The sequence below is a fragment of the Chelonia mydas genome, chromosome 2, assembly GCF_015237465.2.
Source record: "Chelonia mydas isolate rCheMyd1 chromosome 2, rCheMyd1.pri.v2, whole genome shotgun sequence".
NCBI lineage: Eukaryota > Metazoa > Chordata > Testudines > Cheloniidae > Chelonia > Chelonia mydas.
The window spans coordinates 193,366,997-193,382,994 of record NC_057850.1 but is presented as its reverse complement, the minus strand read 5'-3'; the positions used below and the strand labels follow the sequence as shown (position 1 = coordinate 193,382,994).

The following is a 15,998-nucleotide window of genomic DNA, read 5'->3' as shown; positions in this document are numbered from 1 at the left end:
GTTGTTCTCCTTTCAGGTGTCTCCATAAAACTCTCCTCTGATATGATGCCTAAATAATAGTGGTGCCAGCCTTATAGCACCATTTTTCATGCAGAACAGTTTTTGTTACCTTGTGTGTGTCTGATGTTCCTATCTGTTTTCTCTTGTTTTATAGGTAGATTATAAGCTCCTTGGGGAAAGGATTCTCTATATTTGTACAGTGCCCAGCATGGTTACTGGGGCTCCTACATGCTACTGCAATAATCGTTTTCCCTACAGTCCAAGCCCTTATCTTTCTCTGGGGAAAGCCATGTGACCTTCTTTCCTTCTCATCTCTGTTTATTGGGGTGTCCAGTTGATAGGTACCTTCTCCCTTGCTCTAATCCCTCAAAATGTATCTTCTGAGAAACTGGCAGTCTGTCTAATCCTGCCACTCTGCAGCAGTAGGACCTGCAAAGGAATCCTCCTTGCCCTTCTGTTACTGCTGCTTGATTGCTCTCTGGATTTCAGATGCTAGAGAGTGCACTATAGGATCAAGAAATCTCTGACATCTAACCAGCCACCACCTGAAGACAACAGAGGTGGACAGAGTAGAAGAGTACCATCCTCCCTCATCCCAGAAGAAAGGAGCATGGTGAGGGGAGGATCCCAGCCAAGCAAAAGCAAAATACCAAACCAGGAAGAACTAATCTAATTTTGATTTTTAAATGTAGCCAGAAACCTCCCCCACTTTAGCTAGATCTCAGAAAACCTATTGGCATCTTTGGTGTATTTCAAATTCATAGTGTAACTTAAAACCAGGTACATTTTGCCAGGATTTATGAAATCTTACAACCAAGTGGCATTTTCCTGCTGGTTCTTCAGCTCTTAACTCCAATGTGTACTGCATCTGAATAGAAAGATTGCTTTGCAGACCACCTCCCCCATTCCTCTTGGGAGTTGCATAACATCCCCATGACAACTGTGGTAATTACTGACATTGAAAAGCAATATTAGGAAAATATTTATGTATCTTTTGCTGTTTTTGGTGTGACAAATACTTTGTTCTTTTTGAAATAAATTAGTCACACTGTCTACATTAGCTCTTCATTTCACTTCCTCATTCCATCTGGTCTGTTTCTCCTCAATGTAAATAAGGAGGAGAGCTGCCACCATGGGACCAGCCAGTTCTCCATATCTCACCAGCCAAGTGCACTGTGGAGCTTGAGTGGTCCACAGAGCACAGCTTGGGAACCTTCACTCCACACGGTAGCAATTCCAGAGGTGTCATCCTCATGACAGATATGCCATTAAAAATATAGAAAAAGCACAGATAGTTTCTCTTTTCAGGAGCCTGGCAAATGAGTGTAAAATGACTGTAAAGCAGGGAGTGAGCATAGGCAATATGTGCACTGCCCCAGACATATTGTTTTGTCTTCAAAGGACTTGCAGGATCTTTTGTGGTATTAAATCAGACCCATGTTGATCATATTTTAAAGGATAATTTTGGCTTCCATTAATATTTTTAAATATATCTCCCTTCCCCAGTATGTCATTCAAAACCACCATGACACTGCCTAAAATTGTCTAAATATGTACTTGCTCTCTAGACTGTAGCAGTTCCAAAGTTAAATAACTTTTAACAATGGCTGTTATTTAGCAGAATGATATTAATGGGTGCAAAGAAAACCCTGCAACATGGTCCTCAGCCTGCAATAAGTTGCATGAAGACAGATGCTTATCCCCACGTAAAACCTCACGGAAGTTGCTTGAGCTGGGTATGAGCGCAAGGGTCTGCCTACACGCATTTCATTGCAGGATCGGGGTTAAATCTGTAATTGGCCTCCTCTGAGACATTTTTATACAATATGTCAGTAGTCTGCAGAGGTTGTTAAAATTACTCCTGTCAATAAAAAGTGGACAAGAGTAATTCAGAATTCTCTGGCATTTGTTTTAGAGGAGCCTTAGAAATGTGGCCCTCATATGATGCAGTAATTTCAAACAATACAGAAAAAAGTAGGCAGTAAAGGTCCAATAGTAGTTGACGATGAAGCATTTACTAATTTTAAAAAAGGATGGAAACTAGTGGAGAGAGACTGGAAACAGCAAAAGCATCAGTAGAAATTTTAACGTTTGTGAATCCCAATATAAGTATATTAAATTCACCTAAATTGATGAAATAAATAGCAAAAGTCACCTTACAGTCATAAAGAAGCTGAAACAAAAATAAAGGGCTGTCCACTAGGGAGCCAACTCCCGGGCAGCACTACACAGCACGTTAGTAAAATATGTAATGGCACCTTCTTGAGCTCTTCAGTGTCGAACTCCTGCCCTTCAAGTGCCTCCTCCCACAAATGATCCCTCATCTCCTGCCCCACAGGAAGCAGCACCAGCCCTTCAAAAAGGGCACATGCCTCAGCACCATCCTCTATCCAAGAGCCAGGTTTGGGTAAGAGCCACCACTTTCACTGAGTACTCAACTTCCAGCTTTTAGCTGTTGCCTTTGTAATGGTTCCACCTTATTCTAGCCCACAGGGTGAATGTGAGAGAGTGGGCGTGGAATTCTGGGCCCCACCCAGAGAAGGAGAAATCGCAGGCTTTTATCTAGACACTGGTGGAAAAGTATAATATATTAAAGTGAAGTAAGTTCTAATGGAAGGGGCTAAATGAATAGCGCAGAGTTTAGAAATCTTTTGTTGTTCCACCAATGAGTCTCAGCCTCATAGGCTTGGAGGACTCCCTATAGCAGGGGTGGGCAAACTTTTTGGGCCGAGGGCCACATCTGGGTGGGGAAATTGTATGCAGGGCAGGGGGTTGGGGTGCGGGAGGGAGTGCGGGGTGTGGGAGGGGGTGTGGTGTGCAGGTACAGGCTCAGGGCAAGGGATTGGGGCAGAGGAGGGGTGCAGGGTGTATGAGGGGGCTCAGGGAAGAGGGTTCTTGGAAGGGGGTTGGGGTGCAGGAGGGGTGTGGGGTGCGGCAGGGGGCTCAGGAGGTTGCGGTGCACGGGGGTGCAGGACTCAGGGCAGGGGGTTGAGGTGCAGGAGGGGTGCGGGATGCAGCAGGAGGCTCAGGGCAGGCAGTTGGGGTGCACGGGGGTGCAGCAGGGGGCTCAGGGCAGGGGGTTGGGATGCAGGAGGGGTGTGAGGTGCAGGCAGGGGGCTTAGGGCAGGGAGTTGGGGGCAGGGGTGCAGGAGGGTTTGGGCTCCAGGGTGACAGCGGCGTGCACTGGGGCCAGGGCAGGCTCCCTGCCTGCCTGTCTGCCCTGGCCCCACGCTGCGCCGCTCCAGGAAGCAGCCAGATCCACATCCCTGGGGCCCCTGAGGGAGGGGGGGCAGAGGGCTCCACGGATTGCCCTTGCCATGCCTCCAGGTACCTCCCCCGAAGCTCCCATTGGCCACGGTTCCCCATTCCCGGCCAATGGGAGCTGCGGGGGGCAGTGCCTGGAGGCAAGGGCAACGCACGGAGCCCTCTGCTCCCCCTCCCCCAGTGGCCCCAGGGACGTGGTGCCAGCTGCTTCTGAGAGTGGTGCGGGGCCTGCGGCACCATGGGGGGCAATCCCACGGCCCGGATCCAAAGTCCTGATGGGCCAGATCCGGCCCGCAGGCCGTAGTTTGCCCACCCCTGCCCTATAGGCTTGTTCAATTGCTGTTTCATTCCCACTCAGTGCTTAGCCTCTCTGCTGAGATTGCCACTAAAGGCCTGATCCTGCAAAAGTTTATGCGTATGCTGAATTTAATATTAAGCATATACATGTAATACCTACACCACAGACTTCTGCCACCATCATTCTGTCAGTCAGGGGCGTGAAGAGCTGTGATCCCTGACTGATAGACCTGGGCTGGCAAAAGCCCCTAATGTAGATGCAGTTAAACTGGCATTTACTCTTTTACCAGTATAGTTTATTTCACTTGGTGCTGGGGAAGAAGAGGAGAAGATAAGCTGTAACAACAAAAGCACAGGTTTACCAATATATGCTGCAGCCACAGTAGGAGTGCTTTGCTCTTATAGTATAACAGTATTCCCACACTGGTAAAGTGCTCCTAATGTAGACATAACCCAAGTGTTCATACAATCAGGGCCATAGGAACTGGACTGAAACCTCCTAGCACAACTTCATCTTGCATAGGCTACAAAACAGCCTTCAGATGGTAACAACAGGCCAATGAGTAATGGACCTAGACTCCTAACCTAAACAAGCGAAGTCCAGTGAAAAACTCCAGCAGCCATTACCAATCTCCTGCACTACCTGGCTTCCCTAAGCCCATTGTTAAAATCTTTTTGAACTGGACAGTGAATCTATATTTTATTTTAAAGGTTTGTGAATGCAAAAAACCTGCTAATTTTAAACAGTCCAGAATTGCTCCAAGAATTTGTGGTGGTTTGGAAGAAAATAGATACATGTGATCATGGATTGGCAGTACTGCCCAGCATTTCTAAATTACTATGGAGAAAGGGGAAGGCTTATTATGATCATGTGAGGTAAACAAGGTTTACTTCCATCTGACTAATATAGAAGTAGTTGTCGGAATTAGTCTCAGTTTTTAACTCAGCTCCTTTGGTACAGTGAAGCAGAGGCTTCACTAACAAAAATCAATTTAACTTTCTCCTCAGCTTCCGTGAAAGACCCTAATCTAGAAAGAGGATCTATGCAGGTGGCCCCTTACCTCTGTGCAGATCCCATCTGAAATTAATAGGGCCCTTTGTGGACATAAGGGGCCACCCAAGCAGATCCAATGGCAAGATGTGAGCCTAAATTCTTAGACCTCATGCCAGCAAAGCCCTTCCCCATGTGGTTAACTTTACAAACAACTACATACAGTGCATAAAGTTAAGTATGTGTGTGTGTTTTGCAGGATCAGGTCCTTACACGGCTGTTTTTTGGCTTTGACTTTTTTCCAGATTCAACAGTGTCTTGTGTCAAAGTAGATGAATAATTTCAGCAGGGAAAAAAAAAAGGTTAAAAAGGATATTCAGGCTGGCCTTGCAGACACTATGCACGTGCTCAAATTTATTACTGTGAGTAGCCCCACTAATGGGACGATATTTGCCCAAGCCGCTTTTGTCCACACAACTGATTGCCCATCATATATTCATTTCCATTTATTTTTCAAGCACCTCTCCTAATAAAAGTGCCTGTCGTCAGTGTGCATTTTTTAACAGAAGCATTTGTTTTTAAACAAACATTCCCCTGCAACATTTGCAACCCAACAGTGCAGCATTGAGACCCTGAATGTAAAACTGATTATATCCAAGAGTGAGATTGCCTTACAGGCCTTGATTTTCATTGTCCAAGCTGACAGAAATCCAAAATGTAAAAAGCACAGTGAAAAGTAAATTCAATTTCTAATAATCTAAGAAAAAAGAAAAGGAGGACTTGTGGCACCTTAGAGACTAACCAATTTATTAGAGCATAAGCTTTCGTGAGCTACAGCTCACTTCATCGGATGCATTCAGTGGAAAATACAGTGGGCAGATTTATATACACAGAGAACGTGAAACAATGGGTGTTACCACACACACTATAACGAGAGAGTGATCACTTAAGGTGAGCTATTACCGGCAGGAGAGCGGGGGTAGCTCACCTTAAGTGATCACTCTGGTTACAGTGTGTATGGTAACACCCATTGTTTCATGTTCTCTGTGTATATAAATCTCCCCACTGTATTTTCCACTGAATGCATCCGATGAAGTGAGCTGTAGCTCACGAAAGCTTATGCTCTAATAAATTGATTAGTCTCTAAGGTGCCACAAGTCCTCCTTTTCTTTTTGCGGATACAGACTAACACGGCTGCTGCTCTGAAACCTGTAATAATCTAAGGTGTCACTAGTAACATAGGTAAAGAAGTGAGTTGATGGACCACATACTATTTTTCAGCAAACAGTGCTTCTTTGAGCAATTACACGCTGCCAGGGGGCAGGAAAACCTCGCTTCATCGTTGACAGGAAGAGAGTTAAAATTCTTTCCTGCAGCCCAGCCAGCTTTTCAGCTGCTTCCTCTCAAGCAATGATTGCCATCAAACCCAGCCACGGAGTTGGGGGGAGGGAGGAAGGGAATGTGGCTGAATTCAGCTGGAGTGAGATAATTGGGTCATTAATGAGGAACTAGAGTAAGGTAGAGGGCTGGAGCATCAGAGAGTAGCCAAGCTTTTTAAGGTTTTGAAAAATTCCTAATGCCAAGATTTCTTTTCTGTTTATTGAAAGTTGGCTGGAAGAAGCCGTTTTGCCTTTCTTCGTTTGGACCAGGCTGCTGAACTTGAATGCGTAGCGTGTTTTGCTTGCCCTGGCCTCAGCTAACCTAATGTATCCTAGAGACATACTTAGGTGAGTGTTCAGTAGGTGGTTATGCACTTGTTTCCCATACATAATGTTCCAGGGCACAAAACTGAAGGAGAGGTGACTTGACCCACTCTCCAAGTGCAATAACTGCCTAAAATGGTGCACTGTAGGGGGAGGGTATAGTTTCTTATTTGGCAATGGAAGAGCTGCATAAAAACAGGAACCAAATGAGTCACACACTTGGTTGCATCTGTAGGCCGGGTGCAGTACACACCCGAGGGGCTCCTTGCATCCCTCTAACCCTCACACAAGATCCTTGTGTGCCACCCTCCCATCCTCTATTTCAGGGACTTCCTGTAATTCCCCCCAATTTCCTCCCTGCCAGGGGCTCTATGTGCCCCCCCTTAATCACCATGGCAGGGGCCCTGCGTGTCCCCCATTGTCCTCCATTCTCCCCCTGCCAAGTGAACCCTATTCTCCCCTCCCCCCATGCCAGAAGCTCAGTGTGCCCCCTCCTTCCCCCTTCCATACCTACTACTTGGCTTTTTGGCTGGGCAATAAGTCTGCCAAATTGCAACATTTTAAAACTGTGTGAAAGGATGGGCATAACTGGGATGGGGGTATTGTTATGCTGGAATGTGTTAATGGCTAACCTGATACAAGGAACTCCAGGTGTTCCCAATTCTCCCCTTCCAGGTGTGAATTTTCATCAAAAGCAATTGGGTGCTGGCCATTGATGCCTAGAAAATTTCTAGGACAGACAGAGAAATGCCACTCACTTCAGTGTACCACCTTGCTTCACTTGCCCAAAACACAAGGTGGAACTATATGTTTACCCTCCGGTATCTAGTTTATTTCAAAGCTGTTGCATAGATTGTATGTAGTGGACTAGTCCACATTAAAGGATGTTCATGACTGGAAATGTACCGTAGAGAGCAAAGCTTTATTCATCCAACCGGGACTGTAGACATGAAATTTATTCTGAGCTGAGGGAGAGATTTTTGCATCAGAGATGCATGTTGTGGCTACCAGTGACAATAGAGGGAATGGAAGCTTTCAGAGGAGTGGTTCATTATTTTGTTCATATTCTGGCAATTGTGTCTCCAGTCCTACAAACGCTGGTACTCTGTGGTACAAGTACATCTGGAGTATGTGCCTGTAGTCTGGACAAGAAAACAAGGGGCATCATCTCCTGGCGTCACTCTCCTCTGGTATGTACATGTACCACCTACATGCAGAGTGCACAGACAGAGCCTTGTCTGCTCGGCCTATTTGCAGTTGGGTGGCAGAATTGGATGTGAAGCAGCAACAAATTGCAGAGTGGGAAACAAACCACAAGGAAACCTGAGGCTTTTTGGGAGTAGCAAAATAGAACTGCAGTTCTATCGTAACACAGTCTCTAGTCACCCTCTTGAGCGATCCTATCTTCCAGTCAAGGAAAGAAGCAGGTTCATCCACAAAAAGAAGAGTGACTGAGTCAGTGGGCCTGGGGGCAGAGAACAAAGAGGCATTAAACGTGAACAAACTGAGTTGGGATTTTAGGAATGGGACCTATATTGCTTTATCGCTATAGGACATACAGAAATTAAACCAAGCCCCATAGTGACTTTCATGTTTCCACAGGGAAAAAAAAAACAAACTGTGGTACTGTTCCTAGTCACACACCATCCCCATCCCTGTCACGTGCTGCTCTGTTAATTAATAAATGTCAAACCTTTTATATCAAAGGTGATACTAACGAGAATCTGTGCAAATGCCCACAGGAGTGTGCCAAGAATCCCACAAACTGCATTGCAATAAGTTCAAAAATCATATCAGCCTGCTTAAACCCTCTTATAACATGTAGTGATTTAATCCGCCCTAAACCAGATGGAGAGAGCTACCTGGAGACTCTTCCCTTCCATAACAGTGCAGAGCTGCTGCAGCGGTTCCTGTCCCACACCCAGCCTCCCAGCTGCTGCTGTTGCCTCTGTGACTAGGGAAAAGAGAGCCGCAACTGACCAACTGACGCAGATTAGAGCACTCAGTGTAGAAGGAGGGGATACAAAGGTGACTTTTGCACACCCTGTAATCTGGTGCTTCTGTGCACCAGACCAGTCCCTTAGCAATAACCAAAGTACCCTAAAGGCTGCCTGATAACTCCTAACAGTAGATGGGGATTGCCAGCACATTAGGGATTGAGCTTCATTCTTATATAGAGAATGAAGTCTTTAAACCCATGAGGGGTAGTTGTTTTTTAATAATAAATGTTGGATTCTTTCTATTTGCCTTCTGGTTTTGGGGCCTTTAGGGTGCATTTGTTTCATGTTTTCAGGCTTTTCTCTGCACCCAAGAAGGCTAGAAACTTTTTTTTTTTTAATATTTTTTAAAGGAAAGCTGAGATTTGTGCACAAATCATGTGATTTTTGCAGCAAGGGCTGTAGGAAAAAATCAAATATTGCAATAAAAATCCCAAGTGTTGGCACTGCACTCAGCGGTGGAGGGTGAATTGCAGGATCTGAGGGATAGCCAGGATATTTGCAGGTGTCTGTACCTCCTTGAGGTACAGTGCACAGATTCTATTTTGAGCTACTAAAATATTTTAAATTTTCAAACTTGCAAAGTAAAGAGAGTACCTGATTCAGTGTCAGGTCTTGTGTGCTTAAATACTTTGCTGAATCAGGGCCTCAATACTTCTTTTTGACTGTAAAGGTTTATTTTAGATAATGAATAGATTGGTATGTAATCTCTTATAGATAATAGAATCTTATTTTTCATAGATTAAACATCTACATAGAAGCTATTGTAGGACCCCAATAAAAAGATCTGAGGTATTTTTACCAATTAATTAAAGCCTTTATTAAATTACATAGAGCACAGGCATGAGTGAAGGATATGGATAGGCTGAGACAGATATGTGATGTGTGTCTGTTTTGGAACAACCAATTCCTTTTCATTCTTTACCCATTAGTGTTTGCCTGGGTACTGTATAAGTGATTCATCATGATTCTGCCACTTTATGCAATCATCCCTAGCTCTTACAAAGAATTTATTTCGCTCCCCAAATACAGATATGCTCACTGTCTCTCAGATAGATTAGATTTTATCCCTTAGCTTAAACATGCACTGTTTTCAAAGCCAATGAGCTTTTACTGAAGTCAATCAAATCTTCACAGATAAAATGCAAATGTAGAGGACCCAATCTTATTCCTATTAAAGTCAAAGGGAGTTTTCCCATTGGTTTCAGCAGTAGGAGGACTGGACCTTGAAGGGGGGGGCGAGGATGATTTATAAAGCTGATAATAATGCCTCAACTTGATCTCAGCCAGCTGCTGCGAGGGTCAAACTTTGCTTCATCCAGGCTGATTTCTGTTTGCAGTTCTGCCAGCACTTTATGTAATACAGAGCAGCAATGATACTAACTGTAACATGCTCTGTCTGCTTATGTAGCCTTCATTCACCAAGATACCTGAGCACCTCACAAACTAATTATGTTAATCTCACACCATCTCTTGGAGGGAGTGAAGTATTATCATTGCCCCATTTTACAGATGCCAAAGTGAGGCACACTGAACTCAGGCAGTTCCTAAGGTTGCATTGGCAGAGCCAAGAATTGAACCCACTTCTCACAAGCCTAGTGCCTTAACCACAAAATAGGGTGACCAGACAGCAAGAGTGAAAAATCAAGACGGGATGGCAGGTAATAGGGACCTATATAAGACAAAGTCCCAAATATCGGGACTGTTCCTATAAAATCGGGACATCTATCACAAGACCATCCCTCTGGTCTTCAGAAGACTTGATTTTGTATGTGCAGCACTGACTTCCAGTTTAGTTTAACATTCATAAGCAGCGGTTATCTTCTAGTATAAATCAAATGTATCCTGTTTACTACCATTCCACAGAACACATCTTTAAGTGTATTGCTGGTCAAAAGCTTTCACCGTATAGACACTGTGATCGGACTTAATTTACAGCCCAACATGTAAAAACATATAAGAAGGGTTCTTCAGGATTTTCTAGCAGTTCAGCCCTCTTCGCAGTGTGCACTCCTTCTCTCCCTCTGCTTGTGTCCCTGGTTCTGACTTGTGTTTCAGCATTGTAGAAATTTCCCCTGGTTTTCCATCTCACTCTGGTCTCAGCTGTATACCTCTGGCCTGTGCTCGTCCCTGTCTCCACCCATCCCCTGCTGTGTTCTGACTTTCAGCATCTCAGGAATTTCATCACTTTTTTCTTCCCAAGTTGAACATTGTTTCTGTGTTATGAGACCCACAATGCACCTGTTGATTTACATTCATAGCAATCAGTACGCCTTTCCTGCTTGTTCTCGAAAGACCTCTCTGAATCTCTCCTTGGCTGTTAGTGAAACTGACTTGCAGGGCGCTGCTAGGTTTATATGTTCCCATAAGATACACCACTTCCTTTGCTCATTTCCTCTCCTTTACCATACAGTCTTAGCATAGGTTACAGTACATGGTAATGTATGTGAGGCATCGTTTTCTATTTATAGCTAGGGGTGGCTCAGTCAGTAGTCACAAAAGAGACAGCACTAAATAACATATGCGTAAGTCTTCATTCGAAATGAACAAATTGCAAACATTGCCTGTAATAGCAAGATAGTGCCAAACGTTGGTGTAAATCAGCAGTGCCTGGACTGCACACAGTGCTCTCTGTATGAACTCCCAGTTGCACGGTTTTGTCATTGTGTGTAGTTTTGTTGCAATTACTTGTATGATATTTTCCTTAATGTATTTATTTTGAAAGTCAATGGGACTCAGAAGCCAAAGTGTCTGTCACTTTTGAAAATGAGCTTAGGGCTCCTTAATCACGTAGACCTTGCAATGCTTAGTGGAGCAACGCTTAAAAGCCTTTAAAATCTGGGCCTTAGCCTGTTTGCCTCGGTTTCCTCATCTGTGGAAAGGAGTATTAGTAGTAGTATCACTCATAATCACCGGCACTGAGATAAATTAGTTAGTGTTCTTATAGGACTTGGCATAGGAAAGTATTTTCATTGTTAGATTTTAGGTAGTTATCTGCTCCAGCAACGTGAAGCTTTGTTTAGAAAACTGGTATAAGACATGACTCACAAGTAAGGCTACATTTATGTCAGGGAAGCCATGGAAGTCTTGGAATCTGTGACTTCCAGAGATCTCCATGACATCCTCCGCTTCAGCCCCAGGGGCTGCAGGACTCCGGAGCTGACAGCCAGTGGGGCCCTGGCAGGGTTCCAGCGACAGACAACAGCAGCGACAAGTGACAGGAGGCCCTCTGCAAAATTTCAGGGACAGGTGACAGATTCCTGAAGGGGCCTCCTCAGGGTTCCAGCGACAGACAACAGCAGCGACAAGTGACAGGAGGCCCCCTGCAAAATTTCAGGGACAGGTGACAGATTCCTGAAGGGGCCTCCTCAGGGTTCCAGCGACAGGCGACAGCCTCGTACGAGGGGGAGGGGGACGCCTGGGGCAAGTGGCTGGGGTGTCTCGTTTTCTCTTTGGGAAATGTGGTCACTCTGCAGCTCCCAGCCGCTGTGGGCTGAGAGGGAACCTCACAGCTCCCAGCCACCATGGTGGTGGGGGAAACCATGGAGCTGTAGCAGCACAAGTCACAGACAGGTCATGGCTTCTGTGAATTTTTGTTTATTGCCCGTGACCTGTCCATGACTTTTACTAAGAATAACCCTCAGAAAATCTCCATAAGGTCCTGGTTCAGCAACCTACTCAAACACATGCTCTAGTCTCATTGACTTGAGTGAGGAAATGCCTGACTGACCCCCATGTAAAGCCCTGATTCAGGAGAGCGTTTAAGCACTTGCTTATGGAGCTCACGTACAGATTTAAACGTGTCTGAGCGCTGCCCTGTATAAGGATGCTTTCCTAAAGCAGGGCCTAAATAACATGAGAATTAGGCTGATTTTTCTCTGCATTTTACAACTACTCAGATGAAAGAATTTTAAAGTGTTTAAATTAAACCTCTGGAGGCAGCCTGCTCAGTGGCTGGGAAGAGGGATCCCCTTCCATTGCTTTGCACTCCTGAAGGGAAGCCCGTCACAACTTCATTAGTCAGAAAGTGAGGTGGGAACAGGGAAGTCATTCACTTGCGGATCAGATGTGGAAGGAAAGTCTTCCCTTTATGAAGACACACATTGGTTATCACTTATACCAGTAGCCTTGCTCCGCTCATTGCTTTGCACACGCTCACGTGGTATAGAAAAGTACGGACTCTCACTAAATATGTCCGAGATGCTGGTGGCAGTCTTCCCCCCGACACGGATGTGTGATGGCATTCCTGTGCTGCGTTGCTGAGCAATGCTCAGCAACGCTGTATTTCACATCGTGCCACTACACTGGTACCTCACACGTGTACATTCACTTTAATCTCTGAAGCGTGACATCAGAGTTTGCTCTTCTCTCGTGGTCCGGGGTGGACTGAAGTGATCTCTGGATAGATCTGTAAATGAACTGTCACAAAGCAAATGACTGGGCATAAGGGCTTCCTTTGTGTCAGTGCTTTGGCAGGCAATTAATTGCAGACATGTTCTGCCAAGTGTCAGCTATACTCACCCACCAGATGTGCCATCAGTGAACATGCCCAAGACCTGAACGAAATACTGCTGGATGCTTTCTCCCCATCATGAGGAGAACAGAGGGAGGAGGATGCCTCTTGTTCTCCTTCAGTGAGGGGCTCTATCCAGATGACAATAGCTCACAATTTACATAGTCACAATGTGAAACCCATAGAAATGGTCTCAACAGCTAGCAAGATAATTTTGACTAGAAATATCGTCATTTTAAGGCCAAAGGGGGCCATTAGATCATCTACTCTGGCCTCCTGTCTATCATAGATATTAAATTTCACACAAATACCCCCATACAGAGCCCAATGACTTTAGCTAGACTAAAGCATTTCAGTCCTCAGGAGGCTAAACTGTTGTGTGCCACAGGCAGAGAACACGAGCCTTGAGGTGCCACCAGTGACTGAGGCCCCTGACATGGCCAGGAATTGATTAAGTGATCCCCCGTGCTGCAGAAGAAAGTGAAAAACTGCCAAGGTCCTTACCAATCTGACCAGGTGGAAAATTGCTTCCTGACCCCAAATCTAGTGATCAGTTTGATAACCTGAGCATGTGGGCAAGACCCACTATCCAGTCACCTAAAAAAGAGGATTCCTTGTACCTCCTCAGAGCATTGGTCCACCCCTTTCAGTGTTTCTCCTCCAGCTGTGGCCCATCTCTGATGCTGCAGAGAAAGGCGAAGAAACAACAACAACAAAAACACCTAGAACACATTCAGCCAATTGTGCATTGGGGGAAAAAATTCCTTTCTGACCTCTGCTGGCGACTGGCTGAAGCTCTAAAGCTTGCTGTTTGATTGCAGTCATTGTCTTGATGCAAGTGTTATGCACATGATGAGGGTAATGCAGAGCTTCCCATTCTCCCCAGGGCCTATGAACAAGGGGAACCATAGACTCAGATTCCAAGGCCAGAAGGGACCACCATGACTATCTAACCTGACCCCTCCCCCAAAACCTGCTGGCTTCTGGAAGCTAGTAAATAGAATTAAGCACAGAGTAAGGACACACCAGTATTCCAAATGCTTCACTTAAGGCCTGATACAAAACCCATTGAAATCAGTGGGTGTCTTTCCACTGCCTTTGTGTGCTTTGGATCAAACCCTTCACCTTCACCAAAAAAAGATGTTGACTTGTGCTATGAAATCTGCGTGGGTAATTAGGTCAGGAACTGCAATGAAAAGAGACGTGGTAAATGTTAAGATCTCTTTCTGCAGCTCCATTTATGTGATTCTTTGGAGTTTTGCACATCAGCACAATGGGGATACTTGGGGTGAGGAGTGATTCCCATCTATTTCCTCTGACCAGGTACAGATGGAGCAGAAAAATCAATAGCCCATCTTCAAAATTATCCTGTTATAAATAAAAAAGCCCAGAGAGGAAAGAATTTATCAGACTGCTTCATCCTTGTTTCTTTCATTTTGTTTTCTTTGTGGGGGCACCTTTGAGTGACTCCTCATTATTTGTTTGGCTGCTTCTTCACCTTGGAAGCCATGGATATATCTCAGAGTGTTTGGGGTCTGAGTTCAGATAAGCATCATAAAGGTTGAATAAACTGATTTTCATACAAGACATGCTCTGCACTCATTGCTGAGCCAGGTACCTCCTACAGGAACATATTTGTTTGGGGTGGGAAGTATATATTGTGATTTGGATTTATTTGGTATTTACATGTTGTTAGATTTTTAAAAAATCAGTTTTAATTTATCTTAGATACTTTATATGGCTTCTATTACTGTAGTATTTGGGTGCCTCACAATCATTGAGCAATGATTTTTTTAAGTGAACCTTTATGGAGTTAAAATTATTTCCCACCATTAATGCAAATCAAATACAACAGAGTGCATGCCAAAACCTTCTGTGTGCCTGTCTATCTACATTATCCTCTTTTGTTGCTGCAGTCCATTGTGCACCTGAGTCACTAATGCATTATGTGCAAGGACCAATTTTCATATATCATTTAAACTTTTTTTTATTTAGAAACTAGATTGTTTTTGACGAGAAGGGCAATTAGGTGTAAAGGATTAGCTCATTTCTGGTTTGTTCTTGTCTGTTTTCCATCCTACAAAACGCCAGCAACAAAGAATGTGTGCACTTTGACTCTTCTGTGCAAAATTGCTATTTCATTCACACACATTCAACTAGAGTTGCAATGTTACTAAAACATCCAACTTGTGCATTTAACAGCAGTGTACAAAGTGGAGCAGCAATGTATTATTTATGAGTGAATTGTCAGACTATTTATTGACATAATTATGATGAGGCTCTCTGGACAGTTCATGTTAGAAGACCGTGATTGGAAATGAAAGCTATCCCCTTCCTGTGTAACGAAAGCCAAAGTCTTGGGAAATTTGAACTTTTGATTGTTAAGTGGCTAACACTGAGAAAACAAAAGGATGTTACCAGGAAGCAGGTGCCGTATATAGCACAGATGTCGTTCTCAAACTGTGTATCAGATTTGTAACCCACCAGTGGGGTCATGAAGCATTATTAGTAGGTCATGAGAAGCCCAGTGCTTTTGAGTCTCCTTATCAGAAGCGATTTGGTCTTGTTACAGAAGTTCTGACAGTTCAGCAACATTGCCTTCTTACTGTGCCAGCTGTGAAAGGTCAGTCACAGTCAGCTCTGGCTTCAGACAAAATATTTCCAGCAAGAGTCCTCCTGATGAACTATAGATGTTTTGTCTATCCAGCGAATGATGATAGCTTCATATTGCACAGTTTTCCTGTGCTACTGGATATCTCTTTGTTTGTATAATTTCTCAGACTCTGGGATTTATCAACTTAGATACAACTGTAAACAAAAACGCACAGGCTGCAGGCCCATCTTTCAGTTTTTTTTCTTAGAAATATTAAAATACATAGTTGATTGGTTAACTCGTGGAAGTAACGTCATCTTCATACTTTTGAGCTACTGAAAAAGGGAGAAAGGAAAGAAAACATTTTCCAGACAATTGTAACTAAACCTGAAAATGATAATAATCAAAATATGGGAAGAAGCCTTTGTTCCCCTAGAGCAGGGGTTCTCAAACTGGGGGGTCGTGAGCCCTCAGGGGGTCGTGAGGTTATTACAGGGGGGGTTGCGAGCTGTCAGCCTCCACCCCAAACCCTGCTTTGCCTCCAGCATTTATAATGGTGTTAAATATATTTTAAAGTGTTTGTAATTTATAAGGGGAGAGGGTGTCTCACTCAGAGGCTTGCTATGTGAAAGGGGTCACC

At 44.4% G+C, this 15,998-nt stretch overlaps 1 long non-coding RNA gene across 1 annotated transcript; it reads right to left on the bottom strand.

Moving 5' to 3' along the window:
- Positions 1 to 7,435: 7,435 nt before the first annotated feature.
- LOC122464685 lies at positions 7,436 to 8,201 on the bottom strand. Its single transcript, XR_006288957.1, has 2 exons — positions 8,118 to 8,201; positions 7,436 to 7,720 (listed from the first exon to the last, which is right to left on the bottom strand). It is a non-coding gene; the product is annotated as an uncharacterized LOC122464685 (long non-coding RNA).
- Between the last annotated feature and the right edge of the window lie 7,797 nt (positions 8,202 to 15,998).